General features: G+C 39.9%; 1 protein-coding gene and 2 pseudogenes across 3 annotated transcripts in view; 2 read left to right on the forward strand and 1 right to left on the reverse strand.

Annotated features, from left to right (window-relative positions):
- Positions 1 to 24201, reverse strand: part of CNBD1 (cyclic nucleotide binding domain containing 1) — a 506340-nt gene that overhangs the window by 259074 nt on the left and 223065 nt on the right. The gene's annotated exons all lie outside the window — the stretch shown is intronic.
- On the forward strand, positions 3459 to 4198 carry LOC100137877 (ornithine decarboxylase-like; annotated as a pseudogene).
- LOC783984 (colipase-like) lies at positions 18277 to 18647 on the forward strand (annotated as a pseudogene).

The following is a 24201-nucleotide window of genomic DNA, read 5'->3' on the forward strand; positions in this document are numbered from 1 at the left end:
ATGGGATTCTCTAGGCAAGAATACTGGAAAGGTTGTCATTTCCTTCTCCATGGGATCTTCCCGACCCAGTGATTGAACCTGTGGCTCTTATGTCTCCTGCACAGGCAGGTGTCTTCTTTACCACGAGTGCCACCTGGGAATTCCCATTTTTAGATGCATGTGGATATAAAACCACTGTGTTTTGTACACGAACTAACATAATGTTGTAGGTCAAAAAAAAAATAAAATAAAAGAGGGGGGATGTCTAATATTTTGTTGTAGAAAGACCCTGCAATGTGTTTGAACACTCAGCATATCTGAATTAACTCCATAAAGAGACCCTTTACAGAGCAACACTTCGACCAAGACCCAAGTATGAAACTGTTTTGTAATCTGATAACATGCTGCTCTGTGGCTCCCCAGGCGGTGCTAGTTCTGAAGAACCCTCCTGCCAATGTAGGAGACACAAAAGATGCATGTTTGATCCCTGGGTCAGAAGGATCCCCTGGAGAAAAATATGGCAACCAACTGCAGTATTTTTGACTGGAAATTTCCATGGACAGTGGACCTGGCAGGCTACAGTCCATGAGTTGCAGAGTCAGACGTGACTGAATGACTGCGCACACACACTGCACAAAATGCTTTCGTCACATTTTGGCCTTTAAATTTTGTACTCCAGAGCTTTACAGTGTTCTGTATAAACCAATGAAAATATTATTGTGTCCATAATAGGTTTTATTTTATTTTTTTCTGTACTTGGAAGTGGATATGTAGTTAGATTTGCCAAGTTACTTGGTAAGGCATACCTGAAAATAATACATTGTCTGAATAAGTTACACTCTGTGCTGTAGAAACTGATTTAGAATTTCCAGTTCTTCAATAAAGTGTCTCTAACAATTTTAAAATTCTCTATCTTTATTATTTTTGGAAGTCTAGGCTGCTTTTATGTGCATTCAATTATTAGTTTGCTCAATATTCTCTGAGTTTTCTTCTAACTAAGCAGGTCATGTGTATTTTGTCATGTAACTAGTCTTTTCTGATACCTTCTACCTTATATTGTCATGAAAAAGAATAGGGGTGACTGCAGATTGTCTGTCACTCTCAGCCTCCCCTTCTACCTTTTGTAATAGAATTCCCTGCAAGTTTTAGCTGCGCAGTAGCTGCCTCCCTTGCAGCTGACTGTGTCAAGTGTAAACTCTTGCCAAAGTATAGTGAAAGAAGGTGATGTGGATAATTCCTGATTACATGCATAAAGAGGAAATTGTTCTCCCTCCCCTTCCACTCTTACATTTCCCCTTGCAGATATATATGGAGGGTTATATATATGTGAGATGGCAAGTAACATGATGAAAGCAAATTTAGCTCCTGAATATCTTGCTGAAGCTGAGGCTCCTGCCAGCCTAAACTTCTCTAGCCTGTTACACAAGCAAATAAAATAAAGCTTAAGTTATGTAATTCACTGTATTTTAGGATCTCTTTGTTAGAGCAGCTAAACCAGTTCCTAGAAACAAGATGCTTGAATTAAGGAACTACACAGATAGTTCAATCATTAAATATTGATCTCCATTATAACACATTCTGGATTTTGTAATTGTCATAAGACCTTGCCTCTGGTTAAAAATCTCTGCTTAGAGAAAACTTTAAATGAAGCCTCATCTAGTTTAGGAGTCTTCCCATAATTTAGTTGTTTGACAACGTCTTACTAATTCTACTATGCAGAGATTCCTTTACAGGTTTATATTCTGACTTAAAGTGATTTAAGTAAAGATTGACTATTGGATAATGTATACATTTGTTAATAATTTTAAAACATCATGACTACTGCTTTAAGTTGTTAACAACATTGTTCTAGAAGAATATATTGATAATTCAAGAACATAGTCAATTTTGACCCTCATGATAAAAGTCACTTTGCTACAAATGAAGTCATGGAGCATATCCATATACCTTTTATAATGTCTTTCATTTTCAGATGGTGTTGATGAGCACTGTTTCTTGATAAAGCTAGAGCTGAAGAAAATGTACTATACAAAGTTCTTTGTGCTTTTTCCATGCTTCTGTTGTTTATACCTATGATAAACAATGTATTTATGTATTTAGGTGTCATATTTTAGAAAAATATAAAATCAATTTTGGAAATGAGTTTTATACTACTATTTGTGTAAAAATAAAGGAGTATAAAAACACTTCAAAATAACAAAAGCTACTTATTTTTTTTTATCCATTCATCTACCCTATGTATTTTGATTGGAGTACTTATTCTATTTACATCTAAAGCAATTGTTGATAGTTATGTAATTATTTGGGCTTCCTGGGTAGCTCAGCTGGTCTCCTGCAATGCAGGAGACCCCAGTTCAATTCCTGGGTTTGGAAGTTTCCCTGGAGAATAGAGAGGCTACCCACTCCAGTATACTTGGGCTTCCCTGGTAGCTAAGATGGTAAAGAATCCACCTGCAATACAAAGACCTTGGTTCGATCCCTGGTGGGAAGATCACTTAGAGGAGGGCATGGCAACCCACTCCTGTGTTCTTGCCTGGAGAATCCCATGGACAGAGAAGCCTGGCGGGCTGCAGTCCATGGGGTCCCAGAGTCAGACATGATCAAGCACAGCAAATGTAATTATTTACAGCTTGTCCTTTGTAGTCTGATTGGTTTTGCAGCTCTACTCTCTCCCTTTCTGTTTCCTTTTATCTTCCGTTGTGATTTGAGGACTTTCTTTAATGCTATGTTTACATTTCTTTTCCTTTATTTTTTGCACATCTGTTATAGGTTTTTGGTTTCTGGTTGCCATGAAGGTCATATATAACAACCTATGTGTATAGCAATATATTTTCAAGTTGATAGTCATTTAATCTGTGTGCATTGTCAAAGCAGCAACTTTCTACTGCCCTCCCCCATCATTTAATGCTTTTGGTGTCTTATTTTGCATTTTTTGTGTGTATCTCATAACTATTTTAGGTATAATGATTTTACTTGTTTGTCTTTTAAATGTCATGCTCAATTTATAGATGGTTGATCCACTACCTTTTCTGTATATATGCTTTTATCAGTGAGATAGTCTTCTTTCCTTGTTTTCTTATTTCCAGTTATGGCCTTTTCTTGTCCATCCAAAGTCCCTTTAGGTTCAGTCTCCTCAGCGTCCACCAGCAACACCTCTCTGCCAGCCCTGCAGCGCCAGCTTGGGCTTGCAGCCCTCTGCGGGCAGTGGCTGGATGAGGAGCTGATGGGAGCAGAGACGGAGCAGTGCGCAGCCTGTGGTCCTGCATCTCTGTGGGGCCGGCCTGGTGTACCCATGCCTTCTAAGATGAACCACGAATTCTGTGTTTGTCAGAATACTCCCTCCCTTGCACTGAGGGCACATGCATCTTCAGTGGGACTCGAAATTCCTGGAGAACTGCTTTTGTGAAAAGCTGGCAATAATGTCTTTAAAATTTCTTAGTTTTCCTTTTTGCTGTGTTTCAGAAAGACATCAAGCAACTATGAACAACTTTGGTAGTGAACAGTTTGACTGCCATTTCCTGACCAAAGGCTTTACTGCAAAGACATTCTGGACCAAAAAAAAAAAAAAAGAAATTTCTTGTTTTGATGATAAGGATGCTTTCTACGTGGCAGACCAGGAAGACATTCTAAAGAAATAATTGAGATGGTTGAAAGCTCTTCTGCTGGTCATCCCCTTTAATGCAGTCAAGTGCAATGAGAGCAGAACCACAGTGAAGACCTGAGCTTCCACTGGAATAAGATTTGACTGTGCCAGCATGACTGGGATACAACTGGTGCAGAGTCTCGTGGTGCCTCCAGAAAGGATTATCTCTGTGAATTCTTATAAGCAAGTGTCTCAGATTAAGTATGCTGCCAATAATGGAATCCAGATGACGACTTTTGATAATGAAGTCGAGCTGATAAAAGTTGCCAGGGCATATCCAAAGGCAAAGTCGGTTTTGTGGGTTGCCACCGATGATTCCAAAGCAGTCTGCCACCTCAGTATGAAATTTGGCCCCAGAGTCAAAACTAGCAGGCTTCTTTAGGAATGCGCAAAAGAGCTAAGTATTGATGTCACTGATGTCAGCTTCCACATGGAAAATGTCTGTGCTGATCCTGAGACCTTCAGCCAGGCCATCTCTGGTGCCTGCTGTGTCTTTGACGTGGCAGCTGGCTGATTTCAATGTATTTGCTGTGTACTGGTGGCGGCTTTCCTGAATCTCAGAGTGTTGTGGTTTAGCTATGGTTGCCTCAGGCAGGCTGATGGGTGGGGTTGGCTCCAAGGCTTAACCGCAACTACTGCTACTGTGCAGCTGGGGGAGACTGGCCCCTCCAACATGGTTGTCTGTCAGGCCTGGCTTCTACTGCTGCACGTGTGCTGACAACACAGAACTGGCCCCTGGACTGGCTGCAAGATCCGATAACACCTGTACTGGAACTCTGGTGCGGGGGCTGGCGTCCCAGAAGCCAGGAGCTACTCTGGAGGGAGATTCACGCTGGCAGAGGCTCCCACTAAGTGGAGAAAGGTTGGCTACCTGGAGCAGGAGCCACTTTGAAAGCGCACTGGTCCTGGTCAGCGTGGCCTGCCCGGTGGAGTGGGGGTGGGAGTCACTTTCGAGGCTAGTGTGAGCGGTATGGTGAGATGGTCCTCAGAGGAATTCTGGGCTGGGGCTAAACACGTGGTGTTAGTTACCTTGATGGAGAGTGAGAAAAAGGTGCCCACCAGCACCAGGCCAGCTAAGTGGAAGGACTGATCAATATGAAACAACAACAAAAAAGGAGCCTGCTAGCATTTTTGTCCCTGGAGAAAGTCCCAGCAGATCTCTGCCTTTCTGGCTCACTTCCTGAAATTAGCAAATGGATCTCCCCTTCATTCTAATGCTTTTCAAGCTATGGCCCCTGTGCTGGGCCTTGAAGCGATTATGTATGAATCAAGAGCAGAGTCTGGGCTTCCTACAGCTCTCAGGCTCTCCCAAATATACACCCCGTGGTTTTCAAAGGCAGGATTATGGGGACTCATCTTCCAGTGCAAGTTTCCCCAGGTAAGGATCCCAGCATGGGGTCAGTTAGAGGTCTCGTTCCTTGGGGGACCTCTGCAGCTTTCATAACCCTCCTGCTTTGGGGTCACTGCACCTGGGGTGTGGATTCTGACTCGACCACATCTCTGGCCCTCCTACCCCTCCAGATGTGGCCTTGTCTTTATATCCTCAGTTGTAGGAAATCTGTTCTGCTAGTCTTCAGGTTGGTCTCAGAGATGGTTGTCTTATATGCGGTTGCAGTTTCAGTGTGTCCTTGGGACGATATGAGCTCAGGATCTTCCTACTCTGCCATTTTGATCCAGATCCCCTACTATCTCACTTTTAAATCCACCTTTTTAAATTATTGGTTAGGTTGACCTTTTTTTATAATGTATTTTAATTGTGAATGTACTTGTGAATCAGTCTTGATTTTTCCTTTTTTTAACTTTGTGATTCCCCTTCACTCATTTCTTCCACCCCCACCTCTTGCCTCCAGCAGCCACTAATGTGTTGTCTGTTATCTATGAGCTTGTTTTTTGACTTTTGATTTGTTGTGTTATCTTTGTATTCCACATATAAGATGGATTGGGTGGTTTTTGTCTTTCTCGATCTGACGTATTTCGCTTAGCACACTACTCCATTGAACCCAAGGCATGGAGAAGAATTCTCTTATTGTTGCTTGTGTTGGGATGTATATAGGGTTTTTTTGACATATTAAAAATATGAGCACTCACTTTGATTTGTAAGTCCTATTATATCACTGGTGGTAATAAGGTAGCCCAGCTCACTTGCTTGATCACAGAAGGCTCCAACAGCCAGAAATGCATAAGTAATTTAGGAAACAGATTAGTGGTGGCTCTGGCACAGCCATGATTCTTGGAAGAAATGGACCAACTGCCAGGGGTTAACTGCAGAAGGTGCTCTTCAGAGGTCATCAGAAACTGTCTAGAAGAGCAATTTTCATCCTATGGCAGATGGAATGGATATTCATCCAGCAACACAACCTTAAAAGGCGTGACAGAGATTGGTCCCATCTCCAAGAAGAAGGCAAACATGGAAGTTTGCGTTCCTTCAGCTACCATCCCACTCCTGCCTCACAGAGCCACAAGGACGGAACACCCACAGCCAAGAGCCCTGTCTCCCACTGCACCAAGCTGCATTTCGTCAGTCAACACTCAATGCTTTAATTCTGCTTTATGTAGGGGCTAGAAGAATAATTTCTGAATCAGTCTATTTTTTTATATCTTAGGAAAATTCCAAAAACATATATGTGTGTGTGTGTTTTTTAAGTATAGCTTTTAGACTAATCTAAAAAAAAAAATAGTGTTTTACTTCATTCAAATTAACAAAGGCCACTTGGAATTCTAAGATATCATTTGAAGGGTCACGCACTGGAAAGGATTACGGCAAGTACTGTTAGAACTGATTCTATGCTTCCTTGGAATCCAATACTGACCTTGCATAATCTATGCAAATAAACACCCAAGGAAACCAGGCAAGATCATACACTCAGTTTGTACTATAAAACTTAGAGTTCAGCACCTTGTTAACTACAAAGGAAAAAAGATTACTAGAAACTTTTTAAAAAGTGAAAGAAGTAATGAGTTGCCATAAGCCTTCCTCAAATTGTATAAAAGATGTATAGCTTGATCCTGCTAAATGATAGCTGGCAGGCTATTAAATTGTGTGGGAAATGAGATATGGTATTTTCTGCATAATGTAACTTGCTTAACAATGAAGGTGTTTGCTAAGGAATGCTTCTGTTTTAGTTTTTGCTCACTCTCTTTAACTCCAGAAAGTTTATTTAATGTAAACTCTTAAATTGATATTATGCTGACGATCGTTATGTAGTGCTATGAACTGATTAGACTAGGCACTCGTCTCAGAGTAAAAAGTCTTTACATATAATACCAGAGTATTTATGGCTTTACCGTGTAACGACAGGCATCTGTCTTTGGACCGATTCTCCAGCTCCCCAGTTTATCTTAACAATTGTTATACCTTCTATTGAGCGTAAGCTTCGCCCAGTTTCCCACGATACCTTTGACAACACCGCACAGTGCCAGTAATTTTGATATACTATATAATCCATTTCATCAGAAATCCTTACTGAGGGTTCAGGATTATCTAGAGCCACTCTAAGAGCTTTACTTACTTAATCATGAGAATCATGAACCTTAATGAGAATCATGAACTTAATGAGAATCATGAACCTAAAGCCTAGATCTTATTATGAACCCCTCGTAGCAAAAGAGGAAATTGAGCCAGAGAGATGTTACATAACTTATCCAAAGTCCAGACTGCTAAAGTGTGGACTCCATATTTTACGCCAAGCAGTTTGACCCAAGAGGGATGAAGCCTAGGGCCAAATGAATAACACTCTTGGTATACTCTATTTACCTTCTGAAGATCGGACACTATCCTAAGCACTTGATACACAATAACTCATTACATTTTGTATAAAAACCTATTACACCTAGCCGACCAAATTGTAGAATTAAAAAAAAAAGTATAAGTTTAGTTACATGCTCATCATAATATAATGCAGTAATTAGTGAATCTGAAGTTCATCTATGTGATTCAAAGCTTATGTGATTGACAAGGAGAATGAATGGCCAACTTCCGTTTACTCCAACTTTATGAGATGTATTACAGAGAGAAATCACAGCTCTTTATCCATGCCAAACAGTTTTTTAACTTAGAAAAATCAAACTGCTTTGCACAGTGAAAGGAAAAATAGACAAATGTGCTAGGAATGAAAATATGTCCATTATAAAGACTTCAGAATTCCAAACTCTAAGGATCTTGAGATCCCTCTGACCAGTCTGAGCTTGCTTAACTGGAAGAGTGGCCCTGGGAATCCAGTCAAGTCACCAGGCAAAGGCCCCGGCGTGTAGGCACTTGAGAAAGGAGATTTGGAAGAGCAAGGGAAGAACGTCAATAAGTGTCTTTTATGTCAGCCAAGCACCGTCTGCTGCACTCTGCAGAATGTACAAAGAAGTCAAATGTATCTCTATATGTAGGCAGCTGTTAATTATTCCAGGTAGCAGGGTGGTCATAATGTGGGATACCAATGTATCTGTTGACTTTGGCCAAGATGGCCACCTATCATGGCTACCTTCAGCCTGCATTCTGGAATTCCAGTTGACATCAACTCACCCACTGGTGTTAAGGGTTTTCTTTCCTGTTGTTTCCCACTAGGCACTCTCGATATTTACTTTCTATTTTCAGATTTATCAAAATGTATATATATGTGTTATGCTTAGTCACTCAGTCGTGTCCAACTCTTTGCAACCCCATGGACTATAGCCTACCATGCTCCTCTGTCCATGGGATTTTCCAGGCCAGAATACTGGAGTAGGTTGCCATGCCCTCCTGGTGGATCTTCCCAACCTAGGGATCGAACCCAGGTCTCCCACATTGCAGGTGGATTCTTTACCATCTAATAGTAGGAAGTCAAGAAACACCTGGAGTAACAGGCAAATGTGGCCTTGGAATACAGAATGAAGCAGGGCAAAGACTAATAGAGTTTTGCCAAGAAAATGCACTGGTCATAGCAAACACACTCTTTCAACAACACAAGAGAAGACTCAACACATGGACATCACCAGATGGTGAACACCGAAATCAGATTGATTATGTTCTTTGCAGCCAAAGATGGAGAAGCTCTATACAGTCAACAAAAACAAGACCGGGAGCTGACTGTGGCTCAGATCATGACTCTTTATTAACAAATTCAGACTTAAATTGAAGAAAGTAGGGAAAATCACTAGACCATTCAGGTATGACCTAAATCAAATCCCTTATGATTATACAATGGAAATGAGAAATAGATTTAAGGGCCTAGATCTGATAGATAGAGTGCCTGATGAACTATGGAATGAGGTTCATGACATTGTACAGGAGACAGGGATCAAGACCATCCCCATGGAAAAGAAATGCAAAAAAGCAAAATGGCTATCTGGGGAGGCCTTACAAATAGCTGTGAAAAGAAGAGAAGTGAAAAGCAAAGGAGAAAAGGAAAAATATAAGTATCTGAATGCAGAGTTCCAAAGAATGGCAAGAAGAGATAGGAAAGCCTTCCTCAGTGATCAATGCAAAGAAATAGAGGAAAACAGCAGAATGGGAAAGACTAGAGATCTCTTCAAGCAAATTAGAGATACCAAGGGAACATTTCATGCAAAGATGGGCTTCATAAACGACAGAAATGGTATGAACCTAACAGAAGCAGAAGATATTAAGAAGAGATGGCAAGAATGCACAGAAGAACTGCACAAAAAAGATCTTCACGACCCAGATAATCACAGTGGTGTGATCACTGACCTAGAGCCAGACATCCTGGAATGTGAAGTCCAGTGGGCCTTAGAAAGCATCACTATGAACAAAGCTAGTGGAGGTGATGGAATTCCAGTTGAGCTATTTCAAATCCTGAAAGATGATGCTGTGAAAGTGCTGCACTCAATATGCCATCAAATCTGGAAAACTCAGCAGTGGCCACAGGACTGGAAAAGGTCAGTTTTCATTCCAATCCCAAAGAAAGGCAATGCCAAAGAATGCTCAAACTACCGCACAATTGCACTCATCTCACATGCTAGTAAAGTAATGCTCAAAATTCTCCAAGCCAAGCTTCAGCAATACGTGAACTTCCTGATGTTCAAGCTGGTTTTAGAAAAGGCAGAGGAACCAGAGATCAAATTGCCAACATCAGCTGGATCATGGAAAAAGCAAGAGAGTTCCAGAAAAACATCTATTTCTGTTTTATTGACTATGCCAAAGCCTTTGACTGTGTGGATCACAATAAACTGTGGAAAATTCTGGAAGAGATGGGAATACCAGAACACCTGATCTGCCTCTTGAGAAATCTGTACGCAGGTCAGGAAGCAACAGTTAGAACTGCACATGAAACAACAGACTGGTTCCAAATAGGAAAAGGAGTACGTCAAGGCTGTATATTGTCACCCTGCTTATTTAACTTATATGCAGAGTACATCATGAGAAACTCTGGACTGGAAGAAGCACAAGCTGGAATCAAGATTGCTGGGAGAAATATCAATAACCTCAGATATGCAGATGACACTACCCTTATGGCAGAAAGTGAAGAGGAACTAAAAAGCCTCTTGACGAAAGTGAAAGAGGAGAGTGAAAAAGTTGGCTTAAAGCTCAACATTCAGAAAACGAAGATCATGGCATCTGGTCCCATCACTTCACGGGAAATAGATGGGGAAACAGTGCAAACAGTGTCAGACTTTATTTTTGGGGGGCTCCAAAATCACTGCAGATAGTGATTGCAGCCATGAGATTAAAAGACACTTACTCCTTGGAAGGAAAGTTATGACCAACCTAGATAGCATGTTCAAAAGCAGAGACATTACTTTGCCAACAAAGGTCCGGCTAGTCAAGGCTATGGTTTTTCCTGTGGTCATGTATGGATGTGAGAGTTGGACTGTGAAGAAGGCTGAGCGCCGAAGAATTGATGCCTTTGAACTGTGGTGTTGGAGGAGACTCTTGCGAGTCCCTTGGACTGCAAGGAAATCCAACCAGCCCATTCTGAAGGAGATCAGCCCTGGGATTTCTTTGGAGGGAATGATGCTGAAGCTGAAACTCCAGTACTTTGGCCACCTCATGCGAAGAGCTGATTCACTGGAAAAGACTCTGATGCTGGGAGGGATTGAGGGCAGGAGGAGAAGGGGATGCCAGAGGATGAGATGGCTGGATGGCATCACTGACTCGATGGACGTGAGTCTGAGTGAACTCCAGGAGTTTGTGATGGACAGGGAGGCCTGGCGTGCTGCAATTCATGGGGTCGCAAAGAGTCAGACACGACTGAGAGACTGAACTGAACTGAACTGATGTATGTACACACACAAAAAAAATCTTATTGAATATTCAAAGTTAGCCAGACAGACCAATGATTAAAAAAATCACATATGATTAGAAAAGAAATAGTATTGATAAGTTTAACTCTCAGAAATCAGATGGTGCGTAAACAATTGCTGATAAATCTACATTAACTTGCTTTTTGGAGTAGGCTGTTTTTTAAGATAATGTTCATCTGCTGGTCAATCTGCCGTTAAAGCTCATGGGTGCAGAGGCTTCCTCTAAACTCGACTATCCAAATACCTCCCCCATAAAAGGGGGTCACAAACTCATTTAGCTCTGTGCCTTAGACTTCAAAGTAAGTGATTTTCACCAAATTCTAGATCCTGGACCACTTCCCTACCTCCAATTGCATGTGCAAAATAAGTATATTCTTCCTTTTTTTTTTCTTTTTACTATAATTCTAGTAGGGAATTATGTTTCTGACATAAATGCTATAGAAAGTATGCCTCTGAATTTGATCTTTGATAGAGAAACGAAAAGGGAATGACAGCACCATGATTTTCTGTTCTTTGTTCCCATAACAAACTGAAATCCCAATCAAGATTAAAATTAAATTTGTCAAAAGGCATTACTTAGCAACATTCTTTGAATATACACCCCCTACAAAAACTATTTGCAATAACAAACCACAAAGACATGTCTATGTGTGTGTCTGATTACAAGTATATTTTATCGGATACATGTAAGCTATCCTGGAAATAATTATGAACCAAATGAATTATTAGTTGCCAAAACAAGTGGAAACTCCAGTTTCATTTGTAAAATGATGGTGATTGTGTTCACCTTAAAGAACTACCGAGAGAAGTAAACGAGACCTGTGTGCAAAGTCCTGACTATAGTGCTGGTACACATTAGACACATAATGGGGTTAATACTGAGTGGGACCGCTACCCACACACTCTCCTGAAGAGTGACTGAGACCAGGACTTCAAACATCACTAGATGTGAGCAACCCCTATGCGTGCATTTCTGCACTATAAAGGTCTCTCAACTTTAGAAAAAAAAAAAAATATATATATATATATATAATGTAACAACTGTACACCTCCACCGGCACATTTCTAAAGCATGTTCAGCTCAGTGTGCTGGAAATAAGGTTGTACACTTTCATCAAACCAAATATAATTCACCTCCATTCAAAAATCTGTGAGTTATCCTAGATTTTCTCTATTTTACATCGCACACGTCTTGGCTCCTAGTTCTGTTGATTCAACTTTCTAACTAAACACCATACCCATATCTCCTTATTCATATTACCACTGCCATTGGAGTAATTCAAGCTCTGATCTTTTCTTGCCTGGACTCTGCCTTTTTAATTAGCTTCTCAACTTCCACATGTGCCCCTTCAGCATAGCTTCTACACTGCCATCAAAACCTTCAAATGCAAGTCTGATCATGTTGCTCACTGGTAAAATACTTCAATGACTCCCAATGACCTACGCAATAGCGATCAAATTATTTAATACCTGGATCTCTTGGAAGACAATAAATAGCATTCTTACCTGCCCAATTGTGAAGATAATAAGAAATAGATAACCAAAGCACTCTCTTTATTACTAATGAAGCTATGATTATTTTTATTACTTTTTAAATGTTTTTATTTTATTTATTACTTTTTATTGTTTTTATTACTTTATTACTAATGAAGCTTTTTCTATAATCAGAAAAACTATCCCAGCCCTAGGTATTGCTGAACAAGAGTATCTTTCCCCACCTGGAGAGAGTGCTCCCTTCTAAAAACATATTTCAAGTGGAAGAATGGTTTCTCCTAGGAGTTTTACAGATTCGGGTCTTACATTTAAGTCTTTAATCCATTTTGAGTTGATTTATGTGTGTGTTTTAAGATAAGTATGCAATTTCGTTCTTTTGGTTGTTGCTATCCAGTTTTGCTAGCAGCATAAGTTGAAGAGATTACCCTTTGTGTCCTAGAAGACTTGTGATGTATGCCTGAGTTGATGTTGGGGCTCTATTCTGTTACCTTGGTCTATATGTCTGTCTTTATGACAATGATTCCTTGAATATAACACCAAACACCAAAAAACCTTTGCATAGCAAAGAATGGTGAACACATGAAAAGGCAAACTATGGAATGAGATCAAATATTTGCAAACAATATATCTAATAAAAGACTAATATCCAAAACACATGAACAACTCCTCCAACTTAACAGCAAAAAAAAAACAATGGAGCCAATTAAAAAAACAAAATGGATAGAAGACTCAAATAGACATTTCTCATACAAATGGGCAATGCATGTAAAGATATTCAACATCATTAATCATCAGAGAAATGCAAATCAAAATCATAATGAGATATCACCTCACACTTGTTAAAATGACTGCTAGGAAAACAAAACAACAAAAAATAAATGACAATCATTGATGAGGATGTAGAGAAATTGTACACTGTTGGTGGAAATGTAAAATGGTGCAGTCACTTTAGAAAACAGTACGGAGAGTCCCCAAAAGATTAAAAATAGTGACACCATATTATCCAGCAAAGTCAACTATGGGCATTTATCCAAAACTAATGAAACCACTAACTCAAAGATGTATCTGCATTCCTATGTTCATTACAACACTAATCACAGTGGCCAGGATGCGGAAACGATCTATAAAGAAAATGTAGTACATATATTAGATAAAAATATATAGTATGTGTACTAGCTCTGAAGAAAAGGAAGAAAATCCAGTCATATGTGGCAGAATGGATTAGTTTTGAGGATATTATGCTAAATGAGACAAACCACTCAATGAAGGACATACTGCATGATACTACTCATGCGAGGAGTCTAAAATAGTCAGACATCTAAAAAAAGAGAGTAGAATGGTGATTTCTTGGGCTGGGGGAGGAAGAGATGGGGAGTTGCTATTCAGCAGGTACAAAGTTTCAGTTCCGGAAGATGAGTAGACTATATATCTGCTGTATAGCACTGATACTGTGATCGACAATGTTGTATTGTGCGCTCAATAACTAAAGAAAATAGATCCCACGTCAAGTGTTCTTACTATAGTCAATAAAAGCTAAGTTGAAAAGAGGAAATATGATGACCATATGCCCAAACTTCCATTTAAATATTTCCTAATTTACCTCTCAGAGAGGTGGTTCCCAACCCCCTTAGAGTGGAGCGAGTGCTAAGGCCTGGTATATCATCGAGTGGGGCTCCTTTCAACTGGAAGAAAGACCAGTTACGTTCTTCCCTAACAACAAGACGGGCAGACCAAGGCCTTTGTGATCTAACCTGTAGCAGTTGCTTCTGTGGCCTCATCCTCTGACACTCCCTGCCACCCAGTTTAGGGAGGTCCTGCTATCAATTCCAAACTGTGTTTCATAGATTCTTAATTGGTTTCAACACCTGATCCCTCCCCCCACAAAAAAGGAGGATAATAGAGGAAGTTCTAAGATAAAGCAATTTTGAAAAAATGCTGAACCAAACAGTGTTATGTTATTCATTGTAGATATTTTCAGATCTTTTACTGAGCTAATGGGCATTGTGACTTTCCAAGAATGGGACAGACAATATACCTGTTTCAGACCTTCTTTCTTACAGGATGTTTCCTGAGGCGTACTTTGGAAAATGCTACTGTAGTAAAAACATCCCACTCACAGTTCGAAATGTATCTTGTTCTCTCTTGTCTCTAAACCACTGGACACGCTGTCCCACTGCTTAAATGCACTTCCTTCCCCTCCTTAATCAACTCCCCATGGCCCTTTAAGATTCGATCCAAGAATCACCTCTTAAAACTTTTTCAGTTCTTAGACTTTCCTCCTTATTTTCCTACTTATGTGTTTCTTTAGAGCTTCAGGCTCTCACAATTATATCACTTTTCACTCTGTGTTACTGTTGGTTTTATTTTATTTTCCATAACTGAAGATACTAAAGTTTAGAAAATATTTTATTTTTGTATCTTAGATCAAAAACTGTTAGGCATTTGATAAATCATTGTAGAAAGAAGAATGCACTTGGACTTATTTGGGTGTCAATTCCAATTTAACATGGTGCTCTGCACCAGTCATCCTGAATTTCCTTCTCTTCAGCCCAGTTTCTTGTCTCTCTGGTCTTTTTACATACTGTTTCTTCTTTCTGGAGCACCATAAGTGAAGTCGTTCAGTCGTGTCTGACTCTTTGTGACCCCGTGGACTGTAGCCTACCAGGCTCCTCTGTCCGTGGGATTTTCCAGGCAATAGTACTGGAGTGGGTTGCCATTTCCTTCTCCAGGGGATCTTCCCGACCCAGGGATCGAACCCGGGTCTCCCGCATTGTAGACAGACGCTTTACTGTCTGAGTCACCAGGGAAGTCCACTGAACTCCTTATTTATTATTCATGCCTTTTCGTCGTTCTAAATTCTCCCAAAATGAGATAAGATGTCGATTTTTGTACAAGTCTCGAAATACAGTTTACCTCTCTCCAACATGTTATTGCTTGTTTAATTGCATATTCTATCTAAATACAGGGACCGTGTCTACCTGGCTTACGGATGCATCTCCATTGCCTGACACGGTCCTTCATACAATGTAGGTGAGCCACAAGCAGTCATTGAATGAATGAGCAATTAATTACGTGTCTCACCCAAGCTCCAGACAACACTCTGGAATTTTATGACATTTACTTCATCAATGTCCCGTGACACTGTCTGCTTTTAGGTAAGGTGATAGGGGGATATTTTACTTTTCTTTTTTCTTATTCCCAATGCTTCTGTCCATAATTTGTTACCTGCCTGCTGGCATATGACTTACAATTCAGTGCTTCCCTCCTCCACGTCATTCTGCAGTCTTTCTCTACGAATTATAGCTGAAAGGTCCCTCAGGTTAACTAGAGCATGCAAAAGGCTGAGAAACTCTACAAGAGCTTCTTTCCATTGACATTAAAGTCGTAGGTCACATCATATCCAGAAAATTCATGTAGAAATGGCAGTCTGATATATTTCTTCAGCTAGCAAAACAATTACAGATAAGTAATTTTATTTCCCAAGAGACTAGTAAAGTGCTTTCCTCAGGTCACCTTCCACTATTTTATGTTGTGGTGAGTAACTAACATTTTCTATCCAATTAGAGAGACCTTCAACAAGCTGAAAAGTAAATACTAACCAGTCAAGTTAGAAACATGTGTGAGCATGTCACCCTAAACCACTTTTTAAACAAGCTGACCACATACAGGAAAGCTATAGAATATCCTTCTTAACAAAGGTGAAGGAAATCCTATTTCTACATCTATTCTCCTTGCATCGAGTGTTTATTGGAAGTTGTTTTGATATTATTTTAGGCTAGAAAACTTAAAAGAGGTAGAACTAATAGGACACAATTTCCTGAAACCACAATGGCTTTCAGTATATAAATAAATATATTGCTTTATTTAACCTTGAGAACTTACATTTTTATTGTTTTTTCTTCTGTTTTAGAAAGGCTTCCCTGGTGGCTCAGTGGTAAAGAATCTGCCTGCAATGCAGGTTACCTGGATTCGATCCTTGGGTCAGGAAGATCCCCTGGAGGAGGGCATGGCCACCCACTGTAGTACTCTTGACTGGAGAATCCCCACGGACAGAGGAGCTTGGTTGGCTGTAGTCCATAGGGTCGCAAAGAGTCGGACACGACTGAAGGGACTAAAATCTAGCATATGTTCATTAATGAAAATTTGGAAAACCAGAAATAATCTGAAAACTCACTATAGAAATACTAGAACCATGTAAGAGTAGAATTATGTGTAGATATTTGGAATCTGTAGAGAATAGGCAGCTTTATGAGCTTCCCTGGTGATTCAGCATAAACAATCTGCCTGCAATGCAGGAGACCCAGGTTCAGTCTGTGGGTCGGGACGATCCCCCAGAGGAAGACACAGCAATCCACTCCAGTATTCTTGCCTGGGAAATCCCATGGACACAGGAGCCTGGTGGGCTATACTACATAGGGTCTTAAAAGAGTAGGACATGACTTAGCAACCAAACAACCAACTATGAAACAGCTTTGCATGGAGGGGCTGCTGAGAGTTATCAATCTACAGCCTTCTTGACAAGGAATATAGGATTAGTGCTATTCAAAATTGTGAATTAAGTAAAATTGTGGTTACCCCAGTTTTCAAAATGTCTCCTTAGTCGTCCTCTTTGGCTGAGGTTTAATAATTCTTTCCTTCCATAATTACACTCATATCATCACCCACTCATGCTGCAGCCAACTCCAGATTCTCCCCACATTGGTCCACCCTGCATATAACTTTTTCTTTTTCAACATAAAAACTTTCTACAAGGTGGGTATAGAAGGAACGTACCTTCTATAATAGAGATTTTATAAGAAAAGCCCATTGCTGCTATCATATGCAATAGTAAAAAAAAATAAAATAGTAATAGTAAATAAATAGAAGCTTTTTATGTAAGATCAGAAACAGGACAAAGATGTCCACTCCTATTAACAATACTGGATGTTTTAACCAGAGCAATTGGACAAAAGAGAAATAAAATGGATCCAAGTTGGAAAAGAAGTAAAGCAGTCTCTGCTGAATGTAAATCTTATGCAAAAAAAAAAGTCTTAAGATTTCACACACACACACACACAAATGATAGAACTAATAAGCAAATTCAGCAAAGTTATAAAATACAAAATTAACCCCCCAAAATTGATTGTGTTTCTATACACTAACCGGAGAAGGCAATGGCACCCTACTCCAGTACTTTTGTCTAGAAAACCCCATGGATTGAGGAGCCTGGTAGGCTGCAGTCCATGGGGTTGCAAAGAGTCGGACACAACTGAGCAACTTCACTTTCACTTTTCACTTTCATGCATTGGAGAAGGAAATGGCAACCCACTCCAGTGTTCTTGCCTGGAGAATCCCAGGGACGGGGGAGCCTGGTGGGCTGCCGTCTATGGGGTCGCACAGAGTCGGACACGACTGAAGCGACTTAGCAGCATACACTAACAAAGAACAACCTGAAAAAGAAATACAACTCTATCATTTAAAATTATATCAAAAATAATAAAATACTTGGGGATGAATTTAATCAAGGAGGTGAAAAATCCATACACTGAAAAATATTTTGAAGAAAGAAACTAAAGAAGATTCAAACAAAAGGAAAGATATCCCATGTTCACAGATTGGAAGAATTAACATTGTTAAAATATCCGTACTGTCAAGGCAATCTATAGATTTAATGCAATTCCTATTTAAATTCCCATGACATTTATCACAGCAATAAAAAAATTTGCTCTATTATAGAAGGTATATCCCTTCTATACCCACCTCATAGAAAGTTTTTATGTTGAATTTTGTCAAATGTTTTTTCCATAATCTATTGAGATAATCATATGATTTGTATCCTTCATTTTGTTAATATGGTGGGTGCCCCTGGTGGCATAGAGAGTAAAGAATCTGTCTTTTGCCACCTGACCTGATCTGCCGGTTGCAACCTACACCAGCTGTGCCCACTCATCATGGAGAAGGTCCTCGGCCTTCTGCTCGTCGCCCGTGCAGTAGTCTATGCAGTTCCCGACCCCCGGGGAATCATAATCAACCTGGATGAGGGTGAGCTCACAGCAAGTGCTGCTACCGGGAAGACGGCCTGAGCCTGGCCGGCTGCGCACCCAAGGCCAGCAGGAACAGCGAGAGCTCCGCCTTTACGCTCTATGGGGTTGACTACAAGTGTCCCTGTGAGCGGGGCCTGACCTGCGACGTCGACAAGACCATCGTGGGCTCCATCACCAACACCAACTTTGGCGTCTGCCTTGATCTCTGACATGCCACAGAGTAAGCGAGCTCACCCGGGCTAGCACACCCCAGGACGCTCCTCCACCAGGACCAGCCCCCGGCCGGCCACCGCCTCGACTGGCACCTCCGCCTTCTAACTGGGTTCTTGGCAATTAAATCCCCTCTTGCAAACCTTCCCCAGTCACCTGGATAAAAAAAAAAAGAATCTCCCTGCAGTACAGGAGACCCAGATTTGATCCCTGGATCAGGAAAATCCCCTGGAGAAGGAAATAGCTACTCACTCCAGCATTCTTGCCTGGAGAATTTCATGGATAGAAGAGCCGGATGGGCTACAGTCCATGGGGTTGCAAAGAATTAGACATGACTTGAGTAATTAACACTTTCACAATTTTGTTACTGTGGTACGTGTATTGATTGATTCACATGTATTAGCCATCCCTGCATCCCAGGGATAAATCTCACTTGATTGCATTGCATGATCCTTTTAGTGGGCTGTCAAATTCAGTTAGTAGTACTTTGCTGAGGATTTTTGTGGTCTGTTTTTTGTCAGAGACATTCGCTTGTAATTTTCTTTTCATTTGACGTCCATATAGTCTTGCTATAAAGTAATGCTGGATGTATAAAATGAATTTGGGGAATGTACCCTCCTCTTCCTTTTTTTAAAAGAGTTTGAGAAGTATTGGTGTTAATTTATCAGAATTCACCAGAGAAATCATCTGCCCTCGACTTTTCTTGCTGGGAGGTTTCTCATTATTGACTCAATCTCCTTACTCACTATTGCTCTATACAGATTTTTGGTTTCATCCTGATTCAGGCTTGTTAGGTTGCATGCTTATAGAATTGTATCCATTTCTATTAGGTTATCCAATTTTTTGGTGTATAATTATTCATAATAGTCACTTATGACCCATAGTATTTGTGGTATCTGTTGCAATATCCATTGTTACATTTCTGAATTTGAGACATCTTTTTGTCTTGGTCTACCAAAAATGTTTCTTATTTGTTCATCTTTTCAAAAAAAAAAAAAAAAACGAAACTCTTAGTTTCATATATTGTATTTTTGTCTGGTTTCTATTTCACTTATTTCTGCTCTGGCTTTTGTTAATATTTCCTCCCTTCTACTTACTTTGGGCCAAGTTTGTTATTTTTCTAGTTCCTTGAGAAGCAAAAATAGGTTATTTGAGATCTTTCCTTTTTCTTACTGAAATTATTTCTTATAAACACATCTCAGAACTGCTTTGGGGCATCCCATGAGATTTGGTATGCTGTGCTTTCATTTCTGTTTGTCTCAAGATATTTTTTATTTTCCCTTTTTATTTCTTCTATGATCTATTTGTCTTTAGTGATGTGCTTTATTTAATTAGAATTAGAACTAATTCTTTCCATTAGTTATAATTAACACACAATATTACATTAATTTCAAGTGGACAACTTAGTAATTGAATACACTTATATATTATGAAATGATCAGTACAGTATGACCAGTTATTATCCTGCAACATATAAAGTATTACAATATCATCAATTCCATTCCTGACATATACATTATGTCGCATAATGTAATAAATGATTCATTTATTTTAGATTTGAAGGTTTACACCTTTTAATCCATTCACCTATTTTCTCTGTCCCCCTACCACCCTTCTTGGGACTTCCCTGGCAGTCCAGTGGTTAAGACTCCACACTTTCAATGGAGGGAGCCCAGATTCAATCCCTGGTCAGGGAACTACGGCTCCACATGCTAAGAACCCACCCGCCCTAATACGGGCCAACTAGGGCACATCGCAGTCCATCCTAAAGGAAATCTACCCTGAATACTTATTGGAAGGACTGATGCTAAAGCTGAAGCTCCAGTTCTTTAGCCATCTGATGCAAAGAGCTGACTCATTGGAAAAGACCCTGATGTGGGGAAAGATTGAGAGCAGAAGGTGGTGACAGAGAATGAGATGGTTGAATGGCATCATCTACTCAATGGACAAGAGTTTGCGTAAACTTCAGGAGTAGTGAAGGTCAGGGAGGTCTGATCTGCTGGAGTCAATGGGGTCACAAAGAGTATCTGAATAACAACAACCCTTCTCCTTGGCAACCACCAGTTTATTCTGTATAACTATGGGCCTGTCTCTGTTTTGTTTTGTTTGTTGTTTGATTTGGGTTTTTAGATTCCACAAATAAGTGAAATCACATGGGAATCATTTTTCTTGGTCTGATTTATTTCAATTAACCTAGTACCCTCTAAGCTTCACTGGTGGCTCAGATGGTAAAGAATCTGCCTGCAATGCAGGAGACTAGGGTTCAATTCCTGGGTGGGGAAGATCCCCTAAAGAAGGAAATGGTAGCCCATTCCAATATTCTTGCCTGGAGAATTCCATGGACAGAGGAGGCTGGCAGACTACAGTCCCTGGGGTCACAAAGAGTCAGACATGACTGAGTGACTAACAGTTTCAATACCCTCTAAATCCATCCATGTTGCTGCAAATGCCTGAGTATTATTCTATTATATATATTATACAGAATAATAGAATTATATTAATTAATAGAATGGAATTATTATATTCTATATCTATGTATATGCATATTCATATATATATGTATATCACATCTTCTTTATTTTTTTGGTTTCCATTTGCTTGGAATATTTGGAGTAGTTCTTCCATACATTCACTTTAAGCCAATGTGTTCTTGAAACTGAAATGAATCTCTTATAGAGAGTATACAGTGTGTGTGTTTTCTTTTTTTAATCTATTCACTCTATATTTTATAATTGGAGAAGTTAATCTATTTAAAATAAAGAATTATTGCTAGGTAAGGGCTTTCTGTTGTCAATTTGTTCATTGCTTTCTGATTTTTTTTTAAAATTCACTTCTTTCTTGCTTGCTATTTTGCTTGTGATTTGATGATTTTCTGTAATGACATATCTTAATTTCTTTATTGCTCCTTGGAAGAAAAGCTATGACCAACCTAGACAGCATATTAAAAAGCAGAGACATCACTTTGCCAACAAAGATCCATCTAGTCAAAGCTATGGTTTTTCTAGTAGTCATGTATGGATATGAGAATTGGACTATAAAGAAAGCTGAGCACCAAAGAATTGATGCTTTTAACCTGTGGTGTTGGAGAAGACTCTTGAGTATCCCTTGGACTGCAAGGAGTTGAAACCAGTCCATCCTGAAGGAAATCAGTCCTGAATATTCATTGTAAGGACTGATACTGAAGCTGAAGCTCCAATACTTTGGCCAACTGATGTAAAGAGCCTATTCATTAGAAAAGACCCTGGTGCTGGGAAAGATTGAAGGCAAGAGGAGAAGGGGACAATGGAAGATGAGATGATTGGATGGTATCACCGACTCAATGGATGTGAGTTTGAGCAAATTCTGGGAGATGGTGAAAGACAGGGAAGCCTGGTGTGCTGCAGTCCACGGGATCACAGAGTCTGACACAACTGAGCGGCAGACAATGACAACAATCTTTTGTGTGTTTGTGTGTCTGCTATAGGTTTTTGATTTATGGTTAACATGTAGCTTGGACTTCCCTGATAGCTCAGTTGGTAAAGAATCCACCTACAATGCAGGAGACCTCTGTTCAATTCCTGGATCGGGAAGATCCGCTGGAGAAGGGGGAGGCTACCCACTCCAGTATTCTTGGGCTTCCCTTATGGTTCAGCTGGTAAGGAATCTCCCTGCAATACAGGAGACCTGGACTCAATCCCTGAGTTGAGAAGGTCCCCTGGAGAAGGGAAAGGCTACCCACTCCAGTATTCTGGCCTGGAGAATTCCATGAACTGTATAGTCCATAGGGTCGCAAAGAGAAGGACACGACTGAGCATCTTTCACTTTAACATGAGGCTTCCATAAATTTCTGATAGTTGTAACAGCCTATTTTAAGCTGATAATGACAACTTCAATTGCATAAGGAACTGTTTTACTTCTGCTCTATTTTATTCAAGATTGACAATTTATGTCTTTTTAAATTGTATACCCATTACCAAGTTATTGTAACTATAGCTTTTTTTTAGTACTTTTGTCTTTTAAAGTTTATACTTGTACTAAAAGTAATTCATAAACTGCTATTGCATCAAAAGAGTATGTTGAATTTGGCTATATACTTGCCTTTACTTTGTACTTTATTTGTTTTATTGTTACTAAATTAGCTTCATTTCAGTATGAAGAACTCCCTTTCAAATTTCTTTTAAAACAGGTCCAGTCAGCATGAATTCCATCAGCTCTTTTTAGTCTTGGAAGGCCCATGCCACGCCTCCTGCCCTGTAAGTTGTCTGCTAAGAAATCAGCTAGTAATCTTATTGATGCTTCCTTTTCTATGATCTCCCTCTCTTTTCTCTTGCTACTTTCAAAACTGTCTCTCTCTCTATTTTTTTTTTTTTTTTAAGGTTTGATTTGTCAGTGAAATCCTCTTTGGGCTAAATATCATTTTGGACCTTTCATCTGTATGCACTTGGTTGTCCATATTTGTCTCCAGATTTGGAAAATTTTCAGTCACTATCTCTTTAAATAAATGTTCTGCCTCTTTCTCCCTCTCTTCTATATCTGAAACTCCCATAATGAAGACATTAGTTCATTTGATGGTATATCATAAATGTCATGGACTAGCTCAGATATTTTTTTATTCTGCTTGTTTAAATATGATGTTGACACTTTCATTTCATTCAATTTATTCTTCAGGTCTTGAACTTTTGTATTTTTTAATGATTTCTCTGTGTTGAACTTTTCATTTTACATACACATTTATTCCTGATCTCATTGAGTGGTCTGTTTGTGTTTTTTGTAACTCGCTGAGCTTCCTAAAATAGTTATTTTGAATTATTTGCCAGGTACCTTAGATTTCCTTTTTAGGGGGCTGGTTATGGAAAAATCACTGTGTGCCCTGTGTACCTTTGGGGCTCAGGTGTCTTTGGCCATTCATGCTCCTCAAAGTCTTGCACTACTGTCTCTACATTTGAAGAAGCGCTCATCTCCTCCAGTCTTTACCGACCTTTAGTGTTCATAGAGAAATGCCTTCACAAGTGAGCCTAACTAGAGATTCTGAGCCTTTCTCAAAACTTTTCTTTGAATGTACCTGCTCCACGCTACCTGCTCCTTCTGGAGAGGGGATATTTAAAGTGGCATGCCATCTCTCAATTCTGCAATGCTAGACTGGGGGTTGAGAGCCTCCCGTTTGTTTCCCTTAGGGCAGGACCCGAATTCTGAAGTATGGGCTTCTTCCGATCCCACAGAGGCGGCAAGCCTTCTGTGCATGTGTGTTAGCCCTCTGCCAAAGCTTCTTACCATTGTGCATGAGGCTGCATGGGGAATCTAAAACGTGGGGAGGGGTGAGGAACACAGAGGATTAATATTAAGGGCTCTCATGTGCCAGTTGGTAGAATCACAGTTGAGGCATCCCAAGTGGCTCATGGGTAGACTTTTTGATGGAGTTCATAAAGCTTCTGCTGCCCTGTGATGAATTCTGAGAAACACTCCCTTCCCCCTCCCTCTCATTTTTATAATTTCAGTATTCGAGGTACAGCAAGAAAGAAGTGAGCCTCTTTAGCAGTGTCCGAAGAGCTGGAAGGAGGGTACTCATTCACTGAGTTCTTGCATTCCTCCACGGGAGAAACTGCATGGCCCTGAGCTCTGCTGCCTTGGGAAAGGGATGATGCA

Source organism: Bos taurus, chromosome 14 (genome assembly GCF_002263795.3).
Source record: "Bos taurus isolate L1 Dominette 01449 registration number 42190680 breed Hereford chromosome 14, ARS-UCD2.0, whole genome shotgun sequence".
NCBI classification, from domain to species: Eukaryota; Metazoa; Chordata; class Mammalia; order Artiodactyla; family Bovidae; genus Bos; species Bos taurus.